The sequence below is a fragment of the Chrysemys picta genome, chromosome 1 (genome assembly GCF_011386835.1).
Source record: "Chrysemys picta bellii isolate R12L10 chromosome 1, ASM1138683v2, whole genome shotgun sequence".
NCBI classification, from domain to species: domain Eukaryota; kingdom Metazoa; phylum Chordata; order Testudines; family Emydidae; genus Chrysemys; species Chrysemys picta.
In genome coordinates this window covers 54,523,584-54,548,583 of record NC_088791.1, presented here as the reverse complement: position 1 = coordinate 54,548,583, position 25,000 = coordinate 54,523,584, and the positions used below count along the sequence as shown (strand labels likewise).

The following is a 25,000-nucleotide window of genomic DNA, read 5'->3' as shown; positions in this document are numbered from 1 at the left end:
TTAGCCAAGATTTAACAGTTTAATCATCTCAATCATTTACAGGACAGTCTGGGAGTAGATTCTGCTATCTCACATCCCAGATACACTTTTTATTTTACTATTGTTTGCAAATGTAATAGTAAATGCACAAAAATAGGAATAAACGTCAATGAAACTCCATTGTCATTTTCCTGCCAGGACCTCTAATGAAACAGATCACTTTATTTTTATCAATTAAGCTTGATACAGCCCCTCCCTATGATGCAGTCATCTACAGAAGATACAAATTGATCACCAATATATACTCCTATATAAACTGCAATATGCAAAAAGTATAAAACAGTCACTCACAATAATAGTCATTTAAAAATAATCATATTAGTAGGATAAATTCAGCAATAACCATTTGAGAAACCTGACTCTGCATTCCAGTACAGAGATCTGTGTCAATGTTACCACATAATCCTGCCTCAGCACATTCCAGTTTCTGCAATCAAACCTACAGAAAAAAATACTCATTTTACCTGAGAAGGTGAGTTCCTTCATGTCCTTTTGTTCATAGTAACTATTCCAAGTTTATATTTTTGAAAATACAATGATGGCTGCACCAATAAAATTCACAGATCCTCTCCTGCGGCAGAAAGCAAATTTAAAAAAAAAAAAAAAAAAAAAAAAAAAAGGACTTCAAGCTGTGACCTCAGAGCAAAGCACAGCCGTTAGCATCCCTCAGCCAACCTTCTGTAGAAAACAGGTTAGACAGCAGGAAAACTGGCTCTGTACATGGCTGCAATGCTTTCAAATCAAGCATTCTGTGCTGTAAACTCAGGGATTTATATCTTCTTAAATAGGCCGTCCCACTCGATGCTGCCTGAGTGCATGAAAATATGAAGCATTTGACTGCAGTTACTTTATGCAAAAAACTATCCCAGTCATCTTCACCATCTCTGTTACTGTGCTTTGAGACTAAAAAATGAGCACAGAATGCATAATTCATGCATTAAAATCTTCTGGGCACTTCCTGCAGCCACTGTTACATCCAATAATGGGATATTGATCAGCTCATCATTAAAACAATTGAGGCTAGGCAACTGGTTTACTGCAACAAACAATATACCAACCAAAATCAGATGCAGACACACACTTTCCACCCCTGCAGCACTCAAGCATAACCCCTACGTACATGGCATGGCATTTACATACTGCAGAGTATGGGCCCTGCATTTCTTCACCCTTCATAAAATGCTGCATCATCTGTTCTTTTATTCAAAGTGTACATTCTCTGCAGTCATTTGTTTTATACTCTAAATCAGGGGTAGGCAACCTACGGCATGTGTGCCCAAGGCGGCACACGAGCTGATTTTCAGTGGCACTCACACTGCCCAGGTCCTGGCCACCCGTCCGGGGGGGCTCTGCATTTTAATTTGATTTTAAATGAAGCTTCTTAAACATTTTAAAAACCTTATTTACTTTACGTACAATAGTTTAGTTTTATATTATAGACTTATAGAAAGAGACCTTCTAAAAACGTTAAAATGTATTACTGGCACGCGAAACCTTAAATCAGAGTGAATAAATGAAGACTCGGCACACCACTTCTGAAAGGTTGCCGACCCCTGCTCTAAATAATATAAGAAGCAAACCACTAAACGTACAGAGCTGCTATAACACTAAAGCTTTGTTTTACTTTCTATACTATTATAGATGATCCATATGTATCAGAATGTTCATATAAAGAGCAATCTCTTTAACTGAAATCCTATTTTTACACATATATATTACATGCACGCTATATAAATCTGTACACATGTATCATTTTGTCTAGAATAGCATAGTTCACATGGTAATTTATTTCTGATTTGATTAAAACTGCAGTACAGAGCAGAGCAGTATCCTAATGGTTCCTCCCTTATCCAGAGATCGGAACATTGTGAAGTCTTTCCAGCATGCTCCCTCTTCTTCCATTCCAGTGACCTCAACAAAAAACTCCCAGCACAGTTTACCAGCTTTCTGTCTTCCAATTATAAGCAAAAGTAATTGTCATTTAGAATAAAGCCCCTTCCATGCAAGAAACTTACAGGTTTCCAGCATCTCAAAAACAAAAACTCTCAAGATTACTAAGAGCCACACCAAATAATGTTCTAGAAGGTCTCAAATGAAAGCCAGTCACACTGGTCATAAATATTATTGTGAAATATACATACAGATACTATGTAAGGAGCTACATATAAAAACTGAAAATATGTTTTTGAAGTCTGTATCAAGGTATTAGTCATCTGCAAGTCATTATGTCATATAAGGAACATACCAACAGCCATACTAGGTCAGACCAAAGGTCCATCTATCCCAGTATCTTGTCTTCCAACAGTGGCCACTGCCAGTTGCCCCAGAGGGAATGAACAGAACAGATAATAATCAAGAAATCGACCCCGTTGCCCATTCCCAGCTTCTGGCAAAACAGAGGCTAGGGACACCATCCCTGCCCTCCCTGGCTAATAGCCATTGATGGACCTATCCTCCATTAATTTATCTAGTTCTTTTTTGAACCCTGACATAGTATTGGTCTTCACAACATCCTCTGGCAAGGAGTTCCACAGATTGACTGTGCATTGTCTGAACAAATATTTTCTTTGGGCTGTTTTAAACCTGCTGCCTATTAATTTAATTTGGGGACCCCAAGTTCGTGTGTTATGAGAAGGAATAAATAACACTTATTTACTTTCTCCACACCAATCAGGTTTTATAGACCTCAATCATATTCCCCCCTTAGTCTTCACTTTTCAAAGCTGAAAAGTCCCAGTCTTTTTAATCTCTCCTCATATGAAAGCTGTCCCATACCCCTAAACATTTCCATTGCTCTTTTCTGAACCTTTTAAAATTCCAATATATATTTTTTGAGATGAGGCGACCACATCTGCATGCAGTATTCAAGATTTGGGTGCAACTTAGATTTATATAGAGGCAATATGATATTCTCTGTCTTATCTATCCCTCTTTTGATGATTCCCCACGTTTTGTTAGCTTCTTTGATAGCTGCTGCACATTGAGTGGATGTTTTCAGAGAACTATCCACAATGACTCCAAGATCTCTTTCTTGAGTGATAACAGATAATTTAGATCCCATAATTTTATATGTATAGTTGGTATTCTGGTTTTCCAATGTGCATTACTTTGCATTTATCAACACTGAATTTCATCAGCCATTTTGTTGCTCAGTTGTTGCTCAGTCCCCCAGTTGTGTAAGATCCTTTTGTAGCTCTTCACAGTCTGCTTTGGACTTAACTATCCTGACTAGTTTTGTATCAACTGCCAATTTTGCCACCGCATTGTTTACCCCTTTTTCCAGATCATTTATGCATATGTTGAATAGGACTGATCCCAGTACAGACCCCTGGGGGATACCACTATTTCCCATGTTCCATTCTGAAAACTGACCATTTATTCCTACCCTTTGTTTCCTATCTTTTAACCAGTTACCAATCCATAAGAGGACCTTCCCTCTTATCCCATGACAGCTTACTTTGTTTAAGAGCCTTTGATGAGGGACCTTGTCAAATGCTTTCTGAAAATCAAAATACATTATATCCACTGGTTCATGCTTGTCCACATGCTTGTTGACCACCTCAAAGAATTCTAGTAGATTGGTGAGGCATGATTTCCCTTTACAAAAAGCATGATGACTCTTCCCCAACAAATCATGTTAATCTATGTGTCGAATAATTCTGTTCTTTACTATATTTTCAACTAGTTTGCCCGATACTGAAATCGGACTTACCAGCCAGTAATTGCCAGGATCACCTCTGGAGCCTTTTAAAAAAATTGGCGTCACATTAGCCAGTCATCTGGTATAGAAGCGTATTGAAATCATAGGTTACATTCTACAGGTAGTAGTTCTCCAATTTCACATTTGAGTTCCTTCAGAACTCTTGGATGAATACCATCTGGTCCTGGTGACTTATTACTGTTTAGTTTATCAGTTTGTTCCAAAATCTCCTCTAATGACAACTCAATCTTGGACAGTTCCTCAGATTTGTCACCTAAAAAGAATGGCTCAGGTTTGGGAATCTCCCTCACGTCCTCAGCCGGAAAGATCGATGCAAAGAATTTATTTAGTTTCCCTGCAATGGCCTTATCATCCTTGAGTGCTCCTTTAGCATCTCGATCATCCAGTGGCCCCACTGGTTGTTTGACAGGCTTCCTGCTTTTGATATACTTTGAAAAAAAATTGCTATTACTTTTTGAGTCAAAGAGGTCATGGATTCCGTGATTTTCCAGGACCTCCACGACTTCTTCTGGGGCAGGGCTGAAGCAGCTGTCAGCTCTGGGATTGCCAGAGCACTGACCACCAGAGCAGCTGACTGGCAGCCAGCCATGGGGCCACTGGATCAGCTGACTGGCAGCCAGCCCTGGGCCACCGGAGGAGCTGACTGGTGGGCAGCCCCGAGGCCAACAGATACTGAGATTCTTCCCATCTGAATGGATGGGGTCTAGAATTTGCCCTAACTGAATCCGAATATTACTGTTGAATCTGAGTATGTCTTATTTGTATTACAGCACTACCAAAAGGCCTCAATCAGCTCAAGGCCCCATCATCCTAGGCACAGTCAAAAATAAACAAACCAAAACACATACATATCGTAAGAGATAGTCTTTGACCAAAACAGCACTAGAAACTGGTTTTAGCATTCCAAAGAATGCTAAAGATGAAGATGAGATAGCTCAAATGTCTTACCTTCTTTTGTCTCTTTCTGCATTGCCCAGACCTTTTAACCTAAGGCTGTCATATCATCATACAGCAGGGTCTCATGTATTTATTGTATCTTGTTGGAGTTCCGATACTTAGACATACAAATGCAAAGAAGTATCTCTGCTCTTGCTTCTGCATCACACGCATCAGTTTTAGTACACCATATCTACAATCCCAGCCTTCACACTACATTACCTCTTCCCCAGGATCAAGCATCTAATAAATGAGTCAATAAAGGCCCTACTTAGAGTCTTAGAAGTTGATGGAACTAAGATTGTCAATTCAGTCATTAGAGCTGAATGCATAAACAACATTCCCGGCTGGGACACAAGTACTACCACTTAAACAATTTTTCAAATATGCATTTTCTATTTAAGTATATAAATACAATATATTGTCACGGTCTTGAGATATTTCAGATATTCAATAGTTTTTATATTTTTCTAAAAACGTGTCTACTTTAATTTAGAATTTCATTTTTGCAAGGACTGAAATACTTTCAAATATTTTATATAAATGATAATTTACTTTTTGTACTAAACTGTTGTGCAGCATTGCTTTGTGCTGTTAAACAGTTGCTGTCTCTCACTCAGAGGTAAATGCATTTCAGTGATGGATAAAGGGATCCTGTATATAGTCTGAACTGAGGAAAATGCCAAGACTTGTGCACATATTCTGCAGACGTTAAAATAGCCACCACACAGTTATTTTGCACCAAATGAAATATGTGGTAGTTGTAACTCACTCAAAATGGCACCCTGCATTCAGTAACTAAATACATACACACAGAGCCAAGGAGCACTGAGAATAATTCTTCTGTGTTCTATTTGTTGCTGCTTATTATTGTGATGCGAATACTGTAATAACAGACAAGCACCTCCCTCCAAAGAAGGATCTGCAAAAAAATGGACCCAGTGCTCCTCCATGGGACTTATCTAGCCCACTGCCTGATTTTTCAGTCAAAAGTCCAATCCTTGTACCCTAGTTCCAATCTTATTTCAGCAATTGTAGAGTGATGTAATTTAAGTTGCTACTGCTTCAAAAAAAAATAGTGCTAAGTAGATAGCAACATGCTTGAAATTATGTTCCCCCTACAGACTATCCAAAATAATGATCTGAAAATCACCGTTACTCTGATCACATCACTCACCTCTTCAAATCCTTTCACTGGCTCGCTGTCCTATTTAGATCCATATACTATGCCTATCACTATAGCATCTGAACCTCTGCATAAAATTTAAGTGCCTTATGCTCAATGAAAAGGTTCTGCACATTTCTCTGATCTTTTCCTATTTCCCCACGATCACTCTGCCTAAATCTCATGACCAACCATGTATTGCCCACATGTAGTACATGCCTTCTTTACCATGCCTTACCTCTGGAATGCTCTCCCTAACCATGGGCAGCAAGCACCCATCTCTGTCATTTCCCTCAAAACACAGCTTGTTGGCCTTTTCCCCCCATCACCATGAGAAATGGTATCACTAGCTAAGCAAAGCAATGCCTTACACTCAACTTAATGACATTTCTCTGTTTGTCCATCAGTAATGCAATAAATCTGAAAAATGACAGCCATAATTTCAGGGGTGTTCTAGGAGTCAGTGGGCAAAACCCTATTGATTTGGATAAAAACTGGAAGCTTACAATCCAGTCAGAATACTTCAGACCGCAGAGTACACCTCGAGCTGTGTGCAGGGATCTCATAGCGAACGCTATTAGGAGGAGTAAGCTATGGTGAGGATGTGAAGGAGGAGAGGGATATCATTTGACACACGGGAACAAGGGCACTGGAACAATTTTTATAGTAGGGGTGCTGAGAGCAGGGCCGGCTCTGGCTTTTTTCTGCCCCAAGCAAAAAAAAAAAAAAAAACCTGCGGCGCAGCCGGAGCACTGGTACAGGGGGACTGGCTGGGGGGGTGGGGGGGAGGGAGCGGGCGGGAGAGAGAGAGAGAAGGGGGCGGCCAGGGCTACAGCAGGGGCGCTGCCACGCGGCCCCTCCCGCTGCGCCACCCCCTGCCGCCTGCCGTGAGGGCTCCGCTCTGGTCGGCGGGGAGGGAAGGAAGAGGACTGCCCTGCAGGGCGCTCTGGTTCTCCGCGCCACCGCCCCCTACAGGGCGGCCGGAGCGGAACAAGAACAACAACAAAAAAAAGCGGCCGTGCCGCCCTAGGATTGGACAGAATGCCGCCTCCAACAATCTGCCGCCCCAAGCACCAGCTTGCTCAGCTGGTGCCTGGAGCCAGCCCTGGCTGAGAGCTATTGAACCAAACTGTAAACATTGTATATAATGGAATCCGCTTCAAGCCAGGATGTGCGGCAGCACCCCCTGCAACCCTAGCTCCAGCACCCATGCATGGGAAGAGAGAGGCATTGTACACCACAGCACAAAGTGCGGCACAGATGGCAGCATGAAGGGAGTGGGGAGAAGGTTACAAAAGGGTGGTGAGGAGAGAGGCTTGGTCTAAGCAATGGGGGAGCAGGAAGAGATGTAAGCAGAAGCAGAGCAGGTAGGGCCCTGCAGGTGAGTAGAAGTCTGACTGATACAGGAGGAACAGGGCAGACAGTGAAGGGTTCTGCAGAAGTGAGAGACACGAGCAGAGCGGCAAGAAGGAAGGTAATTTTAGCTACAATACTTTGGCGGGGCTGCGGAAGGAGGCAGGTGCGGGAGTCAAGGGGAGCAATGACCAAGGCAGGGTTTAGCATGGGGGATGAATGAAGATGGCAGTTGGGGCTAGAAGCCCGAGCCCTGCCCCCGGCAGCCCGAGCCCATGGCAGTCAGTGCGGGGCTGGCAGCACAAGCCCCTTGGAGGGCAGGGCCAGGCAGTTGGGGCTAGTAGCCCGAGCCCTGCCCCCGTCAGTGGGGGGGGGGGGGCTTGGCAGCCCGAGCCCCATGGAGAGCAGGGCTGAGCAGTTGAGGCTAGCAGCCCAAGCACTGCCCCTGTCAGCAGGAGGGCTGGCAGCCTAAGCCCCATGGAGCACGGGGCTGGGCAGTTGGGGCCAGCAGCCCAAGCCCCACTGGTCAGCGGGGACTGACAGCCTGAGCTCAGTGGAGTGCTGACCAGGCAGTCCGAGCCCCAGTCAACGAGGTCCAGCAGCCAGAGCCCTGCGGACTGTGGAGCCAGCAGCCCAGACCCTGGTGTGGGGCCAGCAGCCTAAGCCCCGTGGTGGGCAGGGTGGCAGCTGGGACCCCAGGCACGCAGGTGGCAGCTCAGACCCCTGTCCTTGGCAGACAGGGGAAGTTGGGCAGCATGAAGGGCAGAGTGAGCCGGGGCCACGCTGTATGTAGGGGGTGGTCCAGGCTAATTTGTCCCTCATGGGGCACCCCCCTAGGATAGCCCTCGTGGCGGAAGAAAAGGTGTTTGCACACCAAAGCAACCAGAACCACATTGTAGCCAGTGTAGCAGCATTAAGGTGCCTCAGTAATTGTTCTCACTGCAGTGCTGTTTTGCTTCAGTGAGACATGAGTAAATCTTCTCATTTTCTAGTTTGTTGGTTGTTAGCATTTTCTCTGTGCTATTTTTATTAGAACTTTTGTACACCAGTTCAATGGATAAGTGGCTGAAAAAGGAAAGTGTAAAGATGCAAGAATCAGCTAGTGTTTCCTCAAGTCCACACTGTGGAAAATCTAAGTCTAATGATCATGATGGTCCTGGAAAGTCACTTACAAAGAAAAGAAAATATGACGATGATTATACTGTATAAAACATGGCTTTACGTGCATTGGTGATTAAGAACATCCAAAACCACTGTGTTTGATTTGTGGTGATGTTCTAGCAAACGACAGCCTCAAACCTTCTCTACTTTGGTGCCATTTAGAAACTAGGCATGCTGCACAACTCGACAAGCCTGTTGATTTTTTCAAGCGAAAATTAGCTGAGAGGAAAAGTGACTTTACCAGTTTTATATCCAAAGCAAGTACTGATAATGAAAATGCATTTGAAGCATCATACTGCGTGAGCTACCGAGTAGCAAAAGCATCAGAAGCCCATACCATAACAGAGAGCTTGATTGGTCCATGTATAAAAGAGGTAGTTCATAGCATGCTCGGAGAAAAGGCTGCAAAAAGGATTGACATGGTACCTTTGTCCAATAATACGCTGTCACGAAGAATTAATGACATGTCAAATCATGTAGAGACTACAATTGTACATAGAATGAAAAATAGGCCATATTATGCTATACAGTTGGATGATCAGCTGATGTAGCTAATCTAGCTATTTTGCTACTGTTTGTTCGTTATGTGAATGAAGGTCTGGTTGAAGAAGACTTCTTGTTTTGTCGACCATTGGAAGAACGTACAACTGGCAAAGATATCTTCAATCTGACTGATGCATATTTTCAAGAAAAGGAAATAGATTGGTCTCGTTGCCTAGGCATTTAAACTGATGGGGCCACATCAATGACGGGGAAGTATACTGGATTTGTAGCCCAAACAAAAAAACTTGCATCAAAAGTCTCTTGGACTCATTGCAGTATCCACAGACAAGCCCTCACAACAAAACATATGCCTGAGGGACTGAAGGAATTGCTGGACAATGCAGTGAAAATGGTGAATTTCATAAAATCATGGCCAACGAATTCCAGAACATTTCACGTACTTTGTGAAGAAATGTGTAGTATACACAATTGTCTGTTGACCCATACCGAAGTTAGATGGCTCTCATGGGGTAAAATCCTTGTGCGCTTGTTTGAGCTTAGAATAGAAATCCTAGTATTTTTCAACCGCCACCCTTTCCACCTTGCCAGCTATATGGAAAATAATTTTGGGCTCCAGAGCCTAGTTTATTTAGCAGATATTTTCTCAAGAATTAATTACCTAAATGTATCTCTTCAAGGCCTCAATATAGAAATTTTCAATGTGCAAGAATGAGCTGAATCCATGATAAAGAAGTTGCAGTTCTGTGAAAGTTGTTTGGAAAACAATCAAACTAAGTGTTTCAGTAAACTTCATGACTTACTGGCAGAACAAACTTCAGTTGGATCAGTGCACTAAAACCAATATAACTGCACACCTAAAAGGACTTTGCACAACTTTCAGGGAATACTTTCCAGCTATGTCAGGCGACAATGACTGGATTCGCAACCCTTTTGATGATACCACTTTCTCAACACAGATATAGAACACTGAGGAAAAAGATAAATTATTGAGGTCTCCTGTGATTATGAACTGAAAAGGAGTTTCAGAAGTCTGTCATTGATCAACTTTTGGCTGAGTTTAAGAAACGAGTATCCCCTTCTGGCATTTTCAACAACATACTTATGTGAGAAAACATTTTCCTCGTATGCACATCTGAAAACCAAATGCAAAAAAAGACTCGATGCCGAACCAGACCTGAGACTATCTTTCTCCTCCAAGAACTATGAGGAGCAAAGCAAGCGCATCCATCACACTGAGGAAATTTAAACTTAAATTCCTGGAAATATTCATTTTTAGGAGGGAGTTCATGAGATTTCACAATTTAGTGAAAGGGGTTCATGGGTTGTTAAAGTTTGGGAACCACTGGTCTATAAGATACACACAATAAACAGGCCTGCAGGCAAGCTCTGAAGTGCATGTGCACCTGAACGCACTGATGAATCTCACACCCACCACGTACACATTTAAAGCTGCTAGCAGATAACAGTTTAAAGATTTGACACAAAATGGGAAGAAAATGAAAATCTGTATCAGAATACATTCAGAACACAAGAAAGTATTCAAAAGTTTAAAAAAAAAAAAACAGGAGAAAAGGATTAAGTTGAGTGTATGTGCTGAAAATGGTGTGGCCCAATTTTTAAATATAAATATTTATAGGCTAATAGTTCTAAGTCCACAACAGTAAACTATTTATCCAAATGAAAAGTTTTATTTGGGGCTTAGAGCTATATTATTTTCTTAAACTCAGAGGCAGCATTGTGTTTTGAGTTCTGTTTTAATTCTGCAAGAAACCACACTGATTAATGGAATTCCTAGCATTAATCTACTAAATACTCCTCCCTCCCCATCTTTTAGTCCACCAAAACAAACCCAGATATTTACCCAGAAAATTTATTGATAGTTTTTTGCACTGATTTTCACCTGTTTTTGTTGTTGTGGTAATACACACAGATAAATTCCTGGGAAAAATTCAATACAATAAAAACTGAAAATTAAGGGCCCTATGTATGCACTAAGCAGCATGGATAATTATCCCCACCTTTCAGATGGAGAAATGATCCATTCAGAGTTTGAATGGTTTTCCCATGCTCACACCCATACAAGTCAGAGCAAAGCTGATTGTAATTCCTACTTTCCAAATATCAGTAGATTCCAGTAGGCCATGCTGACTTGTCTGACTCGTGAAAAGCCCAGTTGAGATATGTGAACTCTAATTTCTCAGGTGACAAGGTGCGGCCATCTGCTTGTCTTCCTGCACAAATGGCTCTAACGCCTCTAGTCTGTAATCATCACCATGTAGTTTGTATTGTATCAGTCACCACCCCTTCACTGTCCCATGCAGCGATTCGATTTACAGTGACATACAAGCATCATCCTGTTTTGCCAGAGAGGAGCGAGAAAAGAGATATCTCTATGCAAAGATCTCCCTTAGCCTTTTCTTTTTTTCTCTCTCCTCCCCCTTGCACTTCTTTCCTATGCTCCTTTTCTACTCTTGCAGTTAATGGGCTAATTATCTCCTTTAGCTCTCCCCAGCTCAGGCTGATCTAGTAATTAGCTACTCCTTCCCTCAATCAGGCCTTCTCCAGGGAACTAGTTGGATTCACCCTGACCAGAGTGCTGGTTCAGCTGCTGGTTCTCAGTCTGACCGGGGTTCTCTGCTCAGTGTCCCCCTCCGGATCCCTGATCTTGAACCTATGACCCTTACTCCTGTTCCTGCTTAATCATTTGTTGCCCCACGTGATCAGTTGAACCCTTGGTTTAATGGCTCCTCCCCTTTAAGCTGGGGGAGGGGCCTTCTGATAAGGGTGGGCTCATGCCCGCCCCTTTCCCAGAATTCAGTAGGTATCAGTTGACCGGGGTTTTCTGCTCGGTGTCTCCCTCTGGCTCCCTGCTTTTGACCCTGTAACCCTCACTCCCATCCCTGTTTTATCATTTGTTGTCCCTCAACCTTATTTGAGCCCTGATTTCACCAGCTTCTCCCCTGAGGCTCGGGGAAGGGCCTTCAGATGTGGCCATCTGACCAAAAGAGCCAATGGGAAGGTAGAACTTTTTAAAATTGGAAAAGAAACGTTTCCTTTGTCTGTTGTTCTCTGAGCTGCAGGGACACGGGCAGTAACACTGTAACCAGCTTTAAGCCAGCTATGATTATAAATTATCCAGTCATACCTCGAACCTACTTCTCTGGAGCCTCAGATAAGTAAGTAAAATTAGGGAATGTCTACAAAGACACGATTAGGGTTATTTCTTTTATTTCTTATTGGCCTGTGGACTCCTCTGTGCTAACCCCAGATGCTTTTGTTTGCTTGTAACCTTTAAGATGAACCCCCCAAAGAGCATAATTGGGTGCTTAATTTTTGTAATTGTTTAAGATCTAATAAAAAGCCTAAATTCCAGATATAATGTTTTCCTTTTTATTTTTAATACATTTTTAAGAACGGATTGGATTTTTGGTGTCCTAAGAGGTTTGTGCATATGTTGTTTGATTAGCTGGTAGCTACAGCTGATTTCATTTGTTTTCTTTCTTAGCTCTTCCCCGGAGGGGGTGTGAAAGGGCTTGAGGGTACCCCACAGGGAGGAATTCCCAAGAGCTCCTTCCTGGGTTCAAAGAGTTTTGGGTTTTTTTGCATTTGGGTGGTGGCAGCATTTACCAAGCCAAGTTCAGAGAAAAGCTGTAACCTTGGGAGTTTAATACAAGCCTGGAGTGGCAAGTATTAATTTTTAAAATCCTTGTAGGCCCCACTTCTGCACTCAGAGTGACAAAGTTGGGATTCAGCCTTGACAACTGCCCTGCAAATCTCAGGTGCCCTTATTGATTCATATGACTAAAAATGAAAACGGGCCTGCTTTCTTCACTCCCTTGTAAATACCACTGAATGGCAGAAGAAAGCTATGATCTGCTTGTCCGGCCTGCTAATTTTGCCACATACGTCCAATGACACTGCTCTGCATCTCACACATACTTTCTTTTTTCCAAAAATGCAGTGCATCTGTTTGCTGCGTGATATGGAGCATGAGATGCAGCTAGGCCAATATTTACTTTTCAATCTCATGTCAGACATGCTTGTCAGTCAGCAGCAACCACTGTTTTCAAGTGCAGGTCAGATCAGATCAGTAGCTTGTCAGTAAAGTGTCAAAATACACAGAAGCCAAGCTCTTTCCCCACCAGCAGGATGAACTACCAGTCAGAATCAGCCTCTGGCTCTGTTCACCTCAAGGATGGAACCCTCTCAAACCCTCACCAGAGAATGGCTTTTGACTTGACAATCGCAACTTTTTCACAACTCTGTATGAACAGATGCTCTTCCACATAACGCTCCCAATAGTCCTGTCTGACTAGAGAGAAATACAAATTACAAAAATTGCTCATTTTGGCCTTATGACAACCATATTTTGTCACCTGACAAGCAAATCTGAGATGCAGCTTGTCCTGGAAAAGATTTTTGTATGTGGTGCCATTACCAGGTAGAGAATTAGGCCATTACCGCAGCGGCATCGGTTCCCAACATGGCTCCCAAAAGCTCTCAAGATGTTAGGTCTCTAATCTTTTATTAGGAACACACTGTGAAAAATCACTAACTCAAACACTAGCTTTAAGTATATACCTTGTAACAGAAAATAATCTAGTATTTGAAGGGAAGTGAAAAGAACTGTGACATGTCACTGAGACTGTATTGTGAAATCAATTAAATCTGTGCCGCACTGCAACTTTAGCACTTAAAAAAAAAAAAAACAGGAATGGCAATTACTTAAATGCAAAATGAGAAATGTACCTTTTCAACCCACATTCTCTAAAGTATCAAGTATGATAGGGTTAAAAATGGCCTTAAAAATTGTCTTAAGAATGTAGAACTTCTGGCACACATGTTAAAAAATATCAGGGAGAGCAGATTAATCCTTTGCAGAATGAAGGCCATTTTTGTTGTGTGCTCTAGGTAGCAACAAAGGAAAGGAATCAGTCTTCAAGTTAGTGGAATTGGCCATATTCCACCATTCTTTGGGCTCATTTTTAGTGTATTTCCTGCTAAAACAGAATGCATACCTCCCAACATTTTAAGCTGCTAAAGCCGGGCACAGCACCACTCAGCAATGGCCCATCCGCACCTCCGCTGATGGAGATGGAGTCAGACATGCCAAATTTGACTGTAGTTGCAATCTAGCACATACAAATATGGCCTGGCCTTCCACAGGCCAAGACAGAGGGGCAACTAGGTCACACCTGAATGCTGCTGTGACCCCGTGCACCGGATTCAATGCCAACTGGTTTCGGGGCTCTCTCAAACAGAGGGCCTAAGGCAAACTGCTCTTCAACTGGGACTCAGGGAATGGGGGAGCGGGTGTCAAAGCAGGACAGTCCCATGAAATCCAGAAGGTTTCTATTCCTGTCAGAGGGTATTATGAGTAATGTCCCAAGATATCTGGTCCATTCAGAAGGAGAGGATTTTTCTGAACAGTAATGGCTTCCATGCAGTTCTGATTTGACCGGGTATTTCAGAATGCTTACGCTTTATGACTCTTGAAAGAGTGTAATGCTCTGCAACATCAGGAGTACAGGAATTCATGGAATTCGTTGGAAGGCTGTGGGAACTATCCTTTCATTTCTTAATAATCATAAATGTGCTGCCATACATTATGAAGCATATTGGACAAACAAATAACACTGAGATTAGCGATACAGACTATTACACTGTGGCCAGAGTTTGAAATTAGATCTTTGCAACCTTAGGCCCAAATTCTGTTTAAGAACTTAGGCAACCCCCATGACTAGGACTGGAAGGGTATGAAAGTTAGGGAGGAATTTGGTCTTTAAATATTAGCTCTGTTTGTTATATGGTCAAAAAAAGCTGGCTCAGGCAGAACAAGCTGACACATCAGTGAACACTGTCTCATTTTCTTTTACAGGAAGAGTATGATTTTAATAACAAAGTGGGATCAAGAGCATGGTGAGGGGGACAAAATGTCCTCCAAGTAGAAGAAACTATATCGGAACCAGTGGGAGGTTAGACCATAAACCCTACTGAACGTTACAGAGCATATGGGCACAACTATGTTGTTCTGCACTCAAGTGCAGCCTGGACAACAACAAAGACAAATCCTGTTTAATGCATTGATGTTTGTGACATGTCCACCTCCAGCATTCGTTGCTATTGAAAACATTAATATAAATAAATGGATACATAGACTATTTAGATATCTGTTGTGTTCTTTCTGGTACCAAGGCACATTTTCAGGAATTGTGCATTCTCAACAGTTATATAAAACAAGGTCCCACCTAAAAAAATCCCCCTAAGCTGATGTTGGAAGAAAACAAACTGTACCAGGTGCTCTGCTGCAGTACGGGAATCTTCAGGCATATGTGCAGAGCAAGGACTTCATTCATCACAACTCGAGTACAAAGAAACCCAGATATTAGTGGAGAGTTTGAGAATAGCATTTCCTTACAGTGGACTCAATATACAGTGCTACAAGATTGCTTTTCACCTATATATGCTTCAGCTAAGCAAGTGTATCGTTCATTTAAAAATTTTGTCTGGGCCTAAAACATTGAAAAATAGTTCAAAGACTGTTCTGCACAAACTCTCTTCCCCCTCGATCCATGCTACCATTAACCCTTCCCGTTTTTCCTTTACAACAATTCCAAAATCCATCCATTCAGATCCTGAACATCTCTCTGACTACTGCAGGCTTTTCCTCCCCAATTTTCCTGCCTCGGGCCTCACTGTGCTGTTCAATCCAACCACAATGCTACTCAAAAACTAATCACCTTCCTATGTTGCTCCAAGCTTAGACTCACATCCTTCACTGGCTTCCCTTCTGCCACTGCATTAGGATTAAGCTCTTTGGTTGGGATTAATTCCTGCATCAGCACAAGTACTGGTGCAGGGATCTAAAGGAGATAACCCGTGCTTCCCTTATTTAGGAGCTGCAGGAGCCAATTTAGCCATCTATGCAGGCGAGGGCAGACCTGTCAGTTGTCCTGACTTTCAACCCAGCTGCCAAATTCCATTCAGAGCTTGTCCCCTGGCCCACCCTGGAATGCCCCAACATGCATTGGCAGAGGAGGAAAATCTGTAGGGGATGCATAGCCAGTTCTTTAGCTGGTGGAATGATTCTTTACATATGTGCTATCTATTGAAACTGAGGGTATGACAAAGGACAACAATGAATTGTGCCCCTTGTCTTTCAGTTCCTGCCAATTTTTCTGATAATATTTTTTTCATTTTCCATCATTCCTTCACTCTGCCCAAGATAGACTAGGAGCCTATTCATGTCTTTCTCTCACTCTCATCTTCCCCCCTCAATTAGAGATGCTCCCCTTTCAAGTCCCCCATGAACACGCACCATTTCCAAAATGCCTACAAGCCATAGACCTTCTCTGTTCTGATATTGGTAAATACTGCTTAGAATGGAGAAGGAAGTGGAATTAACAAGTGAGCTTCTTAAAATTAATGTTCAATCATGTGTGTTTTGTTGCAGCAAAGTGTTTGTTCTTTGCCTATTTGTTGTCTATTTAGATTGCCAACCTACAGCACAGGGACTATATCAAACTGTACACACTACTGCACCCAGTTGTGCAGTGTTCCTATTTTGTTACTAGGATCAGTGAAAATGAAAGCAATATTCTGAACATATGCAAAGGCTGGTGTAACAGCTTTATTTTATCAAATTTCTGTAGGTTATTTAAATATTTAAAAGAATATTTGGTCCATCTGCTTTCATGTGGTGGAGGGAGCTGCTCTCAGGTCAAGTTAATCTGAAAATATTAACAAGTGTTTACTTAAATTTTACCAAGGCCAAGGCCATTTTCCTCTGATGGCACTTTATTATAGTTAAGTGCAGACTCACCAACAGAGTGAGCCCAATCCTGAACTAATCATTCAAAATGCCTTTCTAATGTCAATGGATGTCCCTCTACGCCATTTACCTTAATGGGGGGTTTCCCTCAGCACGTACTTCAGGAATGGGGCCAAGAGAGAGATAAAAAACAAAACAAAGGCTTGGGCTAGGAACCTGTGTCGTCAATTTTAAAGGCCAGAAGAGGAGGAAGAAACTCAGGATTTCATTCCATCACTCATGTTTCAAACTCTTCTTCCTGTTGGATGTTTGGGTTAGGGATCAGGCACGATAGTTATGGGGAATAAAAGATTATATACATTTTTGAATCCTTTAAAAAAAATTGGTGGCTTTCTGTAGAATCTCTCTGTGACTCAGTGAAATATATTCTATGCTTGATCAAAGACCAACTCTTGTTCAGTGAAAATTTAAAAACAGTGATGGTAGTTGGCTACAAAAGTAGACCCTTCATAAGAGTCCCACCAAATGTTGTTCAGAAGCTGGAGCATCAATCTTCTTTTTCAGTCAACCACAAAACCAATGGTGACTCGGGAAGAGGTTGTTTTTGAACTTCCACAATGTGACTGAAGCCTGGTATTAGCTATGGAACATTTTGAAGACTCTTAAGAAACTAATTTACAGTACTATTAGAGAAGAGCACAAATCATTTTTATTTTGTTATTTAACAGTTCTTGACAATCTTTATATTTTAGTTTATTAGAATTATCTCTTTTTATTACTTTAGTCCCCAGTTTCCCACTTAGCCAGAGACCTGGAATCTTGAAGTGCTGTTTCACTTTAGACACAATGAGTCAGATAAATTCATACACCAATGTTTGATACGACTCTCACACTGAGGATGGGGGCTTTGATTATTAGAAATATACATAGTTGAGTTTGCGATGACCGGGAGAACCACATGGTGAATTGCCCACTGGGAGCAAAGGTTCCTCTCAAGACATCTAGATAGACTTAAGTACAGTACTGGGGAGGAGCCACTGGGTGTAGTACATGTAGATACCAATGACAAAGAAAGGTAGGAGAGAGTTCCTGGAGGCCAAATTTAGGCTGGTAGGTAAGAGATTAAAGTCCAGGACCTCCATGGTAGCATTCTCTGAAATGCTGCCAATTTTACACATAGGGCCAGTTAGACAGGCAGAACTGCAGGGTCTCAATGCATGGATGATATGATTGTGTTTGGAAGAGGGATTTAGGTTTATTAGGAACTGGGGAATATTTGGGGAAAGGAGGAATGTATAGGAAAAGATGGGCTTCACCTAAACCAAAATGTAACCAGACTGCTGTCATTTAAAATTGAAAAGGTCATAGAAGAGTTTTTAGACTAAGGGGAAAAGTCAACAACTCTGGAGAAGCACAAGATTTGGAGAGAGACATCCCTTATGGTAGGATTTATTAAAGCAGATCCTCTATACTCTAAAGAGGAGAGGATAGAAGTCGATACAGTAGGTAGGAACAGAAGAGAAACAGTCAAATGAAAAAGAGTCCCATCCAATTGCATCACATGAAAACAGACAATTAAAAATTGATAGATTTTATACGTGCTTGTATACAAGTGCTAGAAGTCTAAATACTAAGATGGGTGAACTTGAGTGCCTGGTATTAAAGGGGGATTTGATAGAATAGTCGTCACAGAAACTTGGTGGAATGATGATAATCAATGGGACATGGTAATACAAGGGTACAAAATATATCAGAATAATAGAGTGGGTCCAACTAGTGTGGAAATGGCAGTATAGGTGAAAGAAAGCTAGAGTTAAATATAATAAGAATTATAAATGAATCAAATAGTACCATAGAATCTCTATGGAGAAATTCAGTGCTTGAATAATAAGAGTACAACATTAGGAATATACTACCAACCACATGACCAGCATGGTGACAGTGACTGTGAAATGCTCAGAGAGAATTACAGAGGCCACAAAAACAGAAAACCCAATATTAATGGGGGATTCCAACTATCCCCATATTGACTGGGTACATGTCACCTCAGAACGGAAAGCAGAGAACATTTCTAGACACCATTAATGGCTGCCTATTGGAGTAGCTAGTCCTGGAATCCATAAGGGGAGAGCTATTCTTGATTTAGTCCTAAGCGGCGCACAGGATCTAGTCCAAGAGGTGAATATAGCTGAACCGCTCGGTAATAGCAACCATAATATAATTAACTTTAACATCCTTGTGGGAGGAAAAATACCAAAGAAATGCATCACAGTAGCACTTAATTTCAAAAAAGAGATGTACACAAAAATGAGCATGCTAGTTGAATGGAAATTTAAAGTAACAGTCACAAGAGTGAAATGCCTGCAAGCTGCATGGAAACTATTTGAAAACACCATAATAGAGGCTCAAACTAAATGCATACCTCAAGTTAAAAAAAAAAGAGTAAGAAACCAGTAAAATGAGAAGGGCAACAAAAATATTAGGGGTATGGAACAGGTTCCATATGAGGAGTGATTAAAAAATACTGGGACTTTTCATCTTAGAAAAGAAACAACATTGATACAGGTTTATGAAGCCATGATTGGAGTGGAGAAAAGTGAAGAGGGGACTTAAGCCAGGAGCTCCCACACCCCAGGTGAGTACCCTAACCACTGGGCTAAAATTGATGAGGGTGGTCATCCTCCCCATCCACCAGTTTCTAGGGAATTGAGGCACCAAACTTAGGCTTTGTGAATCCCAGCAGTTTTCTAGGTGCCTTAAAATTAGGTGTGGTGATGCTTGGCCTAATTGCTTAGTGATGCTCACTGAGTTTCTTTGTGAATCTAGCCTTTCATGTTCTCATTTTCATTTGTACTGTGGTAGCATGTACAGGCCCCAATCAGCAATCATTGTGCGAGGCACTGTACACACATAAAAGATGGCCTCCACCCCAGAGATCTTATACCCTTCCCTTTTAATTGTTAAATTAATTAAAATGTATATTCACACATTGATAGCAGAGGCTAAAGTTCCTATATTGTCCAATATATGGAAAGTCTTCAGTGACAATTTTAAAAAACTGAAAAGAAAAAAAAAACTTGGTAAAAATCAACTATCAACTGAGTTCCCCACCCCAGGGGAATTTTTTTTTTTTACACTATAATGCTGTCCAGCAACAGTCCTATGAAATCCTGCATGGAATTTTAAAAAGTTCTAGTCCCCTGATAAAAACCACAGAAAAGGGTGGAAGGAGCACCATCGCCTTCCATCCCATAGGGTAGCTCCTTGTATAGGGCAGCTGAGTCCATAAATGGAGAAGTGACTCTGGCCAAATTTACGCAAAAAAGCATTGAATACTAATTTAAACCTCCAACCTGTGCAGAATCAATGTACAATAATTGAAGTACAGCTCTTCAGAGCACTATTCATCTGCATAACTTCCTATTAAACAGTAATAATCTCTAACACTAATCACCCATGATATCCTTCCCTCCCCTAAGCTATTTACCTGGTAGGGGATGACAGGCATCTGAAAGAAAACAGGGGAAATTGTGAGCAAGATCCAAGATATAGTGACACAAAAAAGATGCAAAGGCCACTTCATCCTTCTACATGTTGAAGGATATTCCAACACTATTAAAGATAAGTCAGTACCAAAAAACATGATAGCAAACAGCATTTACAGCAGCAAAACAAATTATACAGTCACTGAAAAGATGAATGGATTGCCTGGCTCATTCAGGCTAAAGGTTTATGCAAAGATGAGTCAGCGAGAAAATTAAAACAGAAAAGTATGATATGGAAATACATTTTATTGATTACACAGATATTTATATAGTTCCCAAAACTATGGTAAGCACTTGACAGAAAACACAGAAAGATTGCATTTTCCCCCTGAAGATCCTACAATCTAAGCTTTTTATGTGACAGGGTGACTGTAACATAGGCTATGTCTACAATGGGAGCTGGGAGTGTGATTTCCAGCTCATGTAGATGTTCCTGCTTCAGCTCTGATCCAGCTAGCACTCTAAAAATAGCAGTGTAGCCAGGGTGGCACAGGTGGCTGCCCAGGCTAGCTACCCAAGTACATACCCACCCAGAACCCCTGGGTATGTACTCAGGGTGGCTAGCCTGAGCCATATCCTAGGCTACCCCAACTACACTGCTGTTTTTAGCAGGCTAGCTCTGCGTAAGCTAGTGTGGGTATGTCTACGTAAGCTGGGAGGCACACCCCCAGCTCCAGGGTTGCAGATACATATTTTGGGGACTGAAACTAAATCTGAAACTGAGGACCCCCCACCCTTCCAAAAAAATTACCACTGAGTGGAAGCCGGGGGGCAGGGGTTGGAGAGCAAGCCCAACCACTCCTCACCCTGCAACAGAGACTCCTGTCTCATGGGGAGAGGCCCAGCTCCCTGCTCTGGCCATTACTACCTGACATACGGGGTGGTAGCACTGCTCATTTTTGGCCCACCAGCCCCTCAATCATGAGAGGGGTGGTCAGAGCAAATTTGAGTGGCACTGCAAGCCTGTGCACCAGATCATAATGCCACTCAGTTTAAGAGCTTTGTCAAATGGGGGCCAAGGGCAAACTGCCCCCTCTCTGACTGACTGTACCCAGCTCCATGAGTAGTAGGGTTACCATACGTCCGGATTTTCCCGGACATGTCCGGCTTTTTGGTCCTCAAATCCCCATCCACGGGGAATTGCCATTAAGTCGGACATGTCCGGGAAAATAGGGAGGGAGGGGTTGTGGATCTTGGATCCGGGCTGGAGCCGCTAGGGCCGGAGCCGCTGGGGCCGGCGGGTGCTCGGCTGCTGGCCGGTGCCGCTCGCTCTGCTAGAGCCGGGGCCGGGCCAAAGCTGCTTGGCTGGAACCGGGGCCCGAGCCAAGCCGGCCAGAGCTGCTGAGACCGGGGCTGCTCGGCGGCCGGCCGGCGCCGCTCGCCCAGGGCCCAAGCCGAGGACGCTAGGGCCAGAGACTCTTGGCCAGGGCCGGCCACCGGATGGAGCCACTCGGCTGGGGGGGCCGGACTGGGCCACACCTCCCCCCACCCCAGCCCCAGCTTACCTGCTGCCTGCCTGCTTCAGGCTTCCTGCGAATCAAATGTTCGTGGGAAGCAGGGGAGGGGGAGGAGCAGGGGGCAAAGCATTCAGGGGAGGGGGCAGAGTTGGGGCAGGGACTTTGGGTGAGGGGCGGAGTTGGGGCAGGGCCGGGGTGGGACTGGGGGCGGAGTTGGGGCGGGGCCGGGACCCAGTGGAGTGTCCTCTTTTTGGACACTTAAAATATGGTAACCCTAATGAGTAGTCATAGCTGAATAGTAAGGACCAAATAGGGTTAAGAAGAACGAGGGTTATAGTGATATGATCATACATAGGAATTATCATACCAGATCAGGCCAATGCTACAACCAGTCCAGTATTCTCTTTAATAGTGGCCAGCACGAGATGCTGGGATGTATTAGCAGGGGTATTGTAAGGAAGACATAAGAAGTAATTCTGCTCTACAGCACGCTGATTAGACCTCATTTTGAGTACTGTGTCCAGTTCTAGGTGCCACATTTCAGGAAAGATGTGGACAAACTGGAGAAAGACCAGAGGAGAGCAACAAAAATGATTAAAGGTCTAGAAAACATGACCTCTGAGGGAAGATTGAAAAAAATGGGGTTTGTTTAGTGTGGAGAAAAGACTGAGAAGGGGCACGATAACAGTTTTCAAGTATATAAATGGTTGTTAAAAGGAGGAGGGAGAAAAAAATTTCTCCTTTAACTCTGAGGATAGGACAAGAAGCAATGGGCTTAAATTGCAGCAAGGGTGGTTTAGGTTGAATATTCAGAACAACTTCCTGTCAGGGCAGTTAAGCACTGGAATGTATTGCCCAGGGAGGTTGATGAATCTCCATCGTTGGAGATTTTTAAGAGCAGGTTAGACAAACACCTGTCAGGGATGCTCTATCTAGAAGATAATACTTAGTCCTGCCATGAGTGCAGGGGACTGGACAAGATGATCTCTCAATGTCCCTTCAAGTCCTACAATTTTATGCTTCTAAAGAAAATGTCAGAATCACCCCTTAATGAACAACTTCTTTCTAAACTTTGTTAGTTATTGGCTTATACCCTGAAACACAGAGTATGTATCTCTTATATTTTCTGTTCTCTCTAAAGAAACTAACTGTCTACTGCTTTTTTGAACACTGCCAAGCTCTTTGCTTCAATCATATGTGGTGGGAATGAGTTCAACACATTTTAAATTTATCATCTGGTAATTTCTGTATACATCCCCTTGTTGTTCTATTATTGGAAAAGATAACTAGGAGTTCCTAATCTACCTTCTCTATACTATTTGTTACACTATATATCTCTAGTCATGCTCCCTTTTATATGTCTCCTCTCTAAAATATAGTCCTAGTCAGTTTTAGTTTTCATCATATGTAGCTGTAAATTTTCAGCACCCCTCAACACTGATCAAGAAGAAGAGGTACCATCATGTTAGGTAATAGCATTAGTTTTAGCATTTTTAATCCAATTCTCAATACAATGCAACATTATTTCTGACTGCCACTGAGCATTCAGCAGAGATTTCCGCTGAGCTGTGTAGAATGATATTTTCTTTTCTTCAGTAATTGCAATTAATTTTAAAAGACAGCAATGTATAATAGTTAGTTCAAATTTCCTTCCAATGTGCATTATCTTCCATTTGGAAACAATTTCATCAGCCATCATGCTGTCCATTCACTTACCTTTATTTGCTCCTCTGGAGTTCTTCACATTTAATTAAATGTACTGACATTTTTTAAGAAACCCATTCATTTCTAGGTATATTCCAAGGTACAATCTTTGCACATCCCTACATCTCACCACAACAGGTCTACTGAATCTATGTATGATATTAGTGCCAGGAGCTTGGCTTTCTGAGAACAATGACAGGACAATCTTAGTCGCAAGCCACCATTTTTGGAACTTGCTTCCCCAACCATCCATCGGGACCTGAATTTGGCAAACTTTAAATCATGCTGAAAAGCTTTTTGGTTCACTCAGGCTGTTGAAGGCAATTTTTTTTAATACTATTGTGTGTTCTGGTTAGCTGGATGAACTGAGCCTGGCAAGCTTTTGTAAAAGGTAGGACTGTTGATTTAATTTTGAAGGTTTTTTTGTTTTTAGTAATTACTGTATAATGCATAAGTTCTTTTGTTATAAGACAATAAGGAAATATACGTAAGTAGTTAGTTAGTGGATGTCTTATGATAAAGCCAGTAGCTAGACATTTAGACTCTTTTAGTGTTGTTCTATTGTGAAAAATTGATTCTGAAAAAGCAGCCTTATGAGGTTCCATGTTTACTGTGTTTCATGAGTGGCAAAGCAAATTTGCTCAGAAACAGGTAAAAAGAAGAATTCTCTAACTGACAAGCCAAGATGTGTTTTTCTTGGTTTGAATTTAATAATCAGTAATAAAAAAAATTCTAAAGGCTACAGGTCACAGCAAAGAACAGAATCTGGTCCTGCAAACGGTTCTTAGTTAACAATTCTAAAGACTAAGTGTGAGCTGGAATATTACAAATACTATATAAAGCCCCCCAATTTTCTCCTCATTCTTCTCAGAGTCCTATTTCATGTACACTATATATGGTGTATTATTTAGGTTGTATTTTAGTAATTAGACTATTTGAAAACGTTCTCAGGAAAAACAATACAAAATGGCCACACTGAATTCAAACTTTCAAAAGCAGTTTAAGTGATGCTTGGATCACGGGCTTCTGTGTAAATTATAGCAGCTTGTTTCACCTAGTCACATTACCTTTCCAATTTTCTGCCTAGTACAAAAACAAACAAACAACAAAAGTAAAAACTGAGAGCAACCTTTTAAAGTATCCATTTTTCCATTCTAGGGCCCCTATCCTGAAATTAACTGACTTGAGTCGGACAGTGCATCTGCATAGGTCTCAATGCAGGACTGGGAGTCTACAATTTAAATCTTTTTAATAACTACAGTCACAACTGGCTCCTGTCCTCCTCTCTAAATCCAACTGCAGAATCCCACGTGTTTTTAGGTCCCGTGATTCTGGATAATGACTGATCACTAGTCCTAGAAGAGATGACTGGGAACTTTTCAACAAAATGTTTTTTTGTCTTAGAATGCGGATTAATCAAAACAAACTTTTCATGGAGATTTACCTGTTTCAACAAAGCGTTGGTTTGAAGGATTCTCAGGTCCAGCATGGCCCTTCTGGTCAGAACAAGAGAGAGACACCCTGATTAGCTAATAGCCCACTAATTAGGGCACTCAGCTAGGGTGTGGGAGATTTGATTTGAGAAATTGTTCTGAATCAAACAGTGCAAGGTCTTGAACCTGGGTCTCCTACAACCCAGGTGAG

General features: G+C 42.0%; 1 protein-coding gene across 5 annotated transcripts in view; it reads right to left on the bottom strand.

Annotated features, from left to right (window-relative positions):
• The window catches only part of CNTN1 (contactin 1), a 447,411-nt gene that overhangs the window by 254,722 nt on the left and 167,689 nt on the right, over window positions 1-25,000 (bottom strand). The window contains exon 1 of one of the 5 annotated variants that reach the window (XM_065557056.1): window positions 504-1,189. The exons of the other annotated variants lie outside the window; for them this stretch is intronic. The gene's annotated coding sequence lies outside the window, so the exon portion shown is untranslated. Of the gene's footprint in view, window positions 1-503; window positions 1,190-25,000 lie in introns of those variants that run through there. 5 annotated transcript variants of the gene reach the window in all.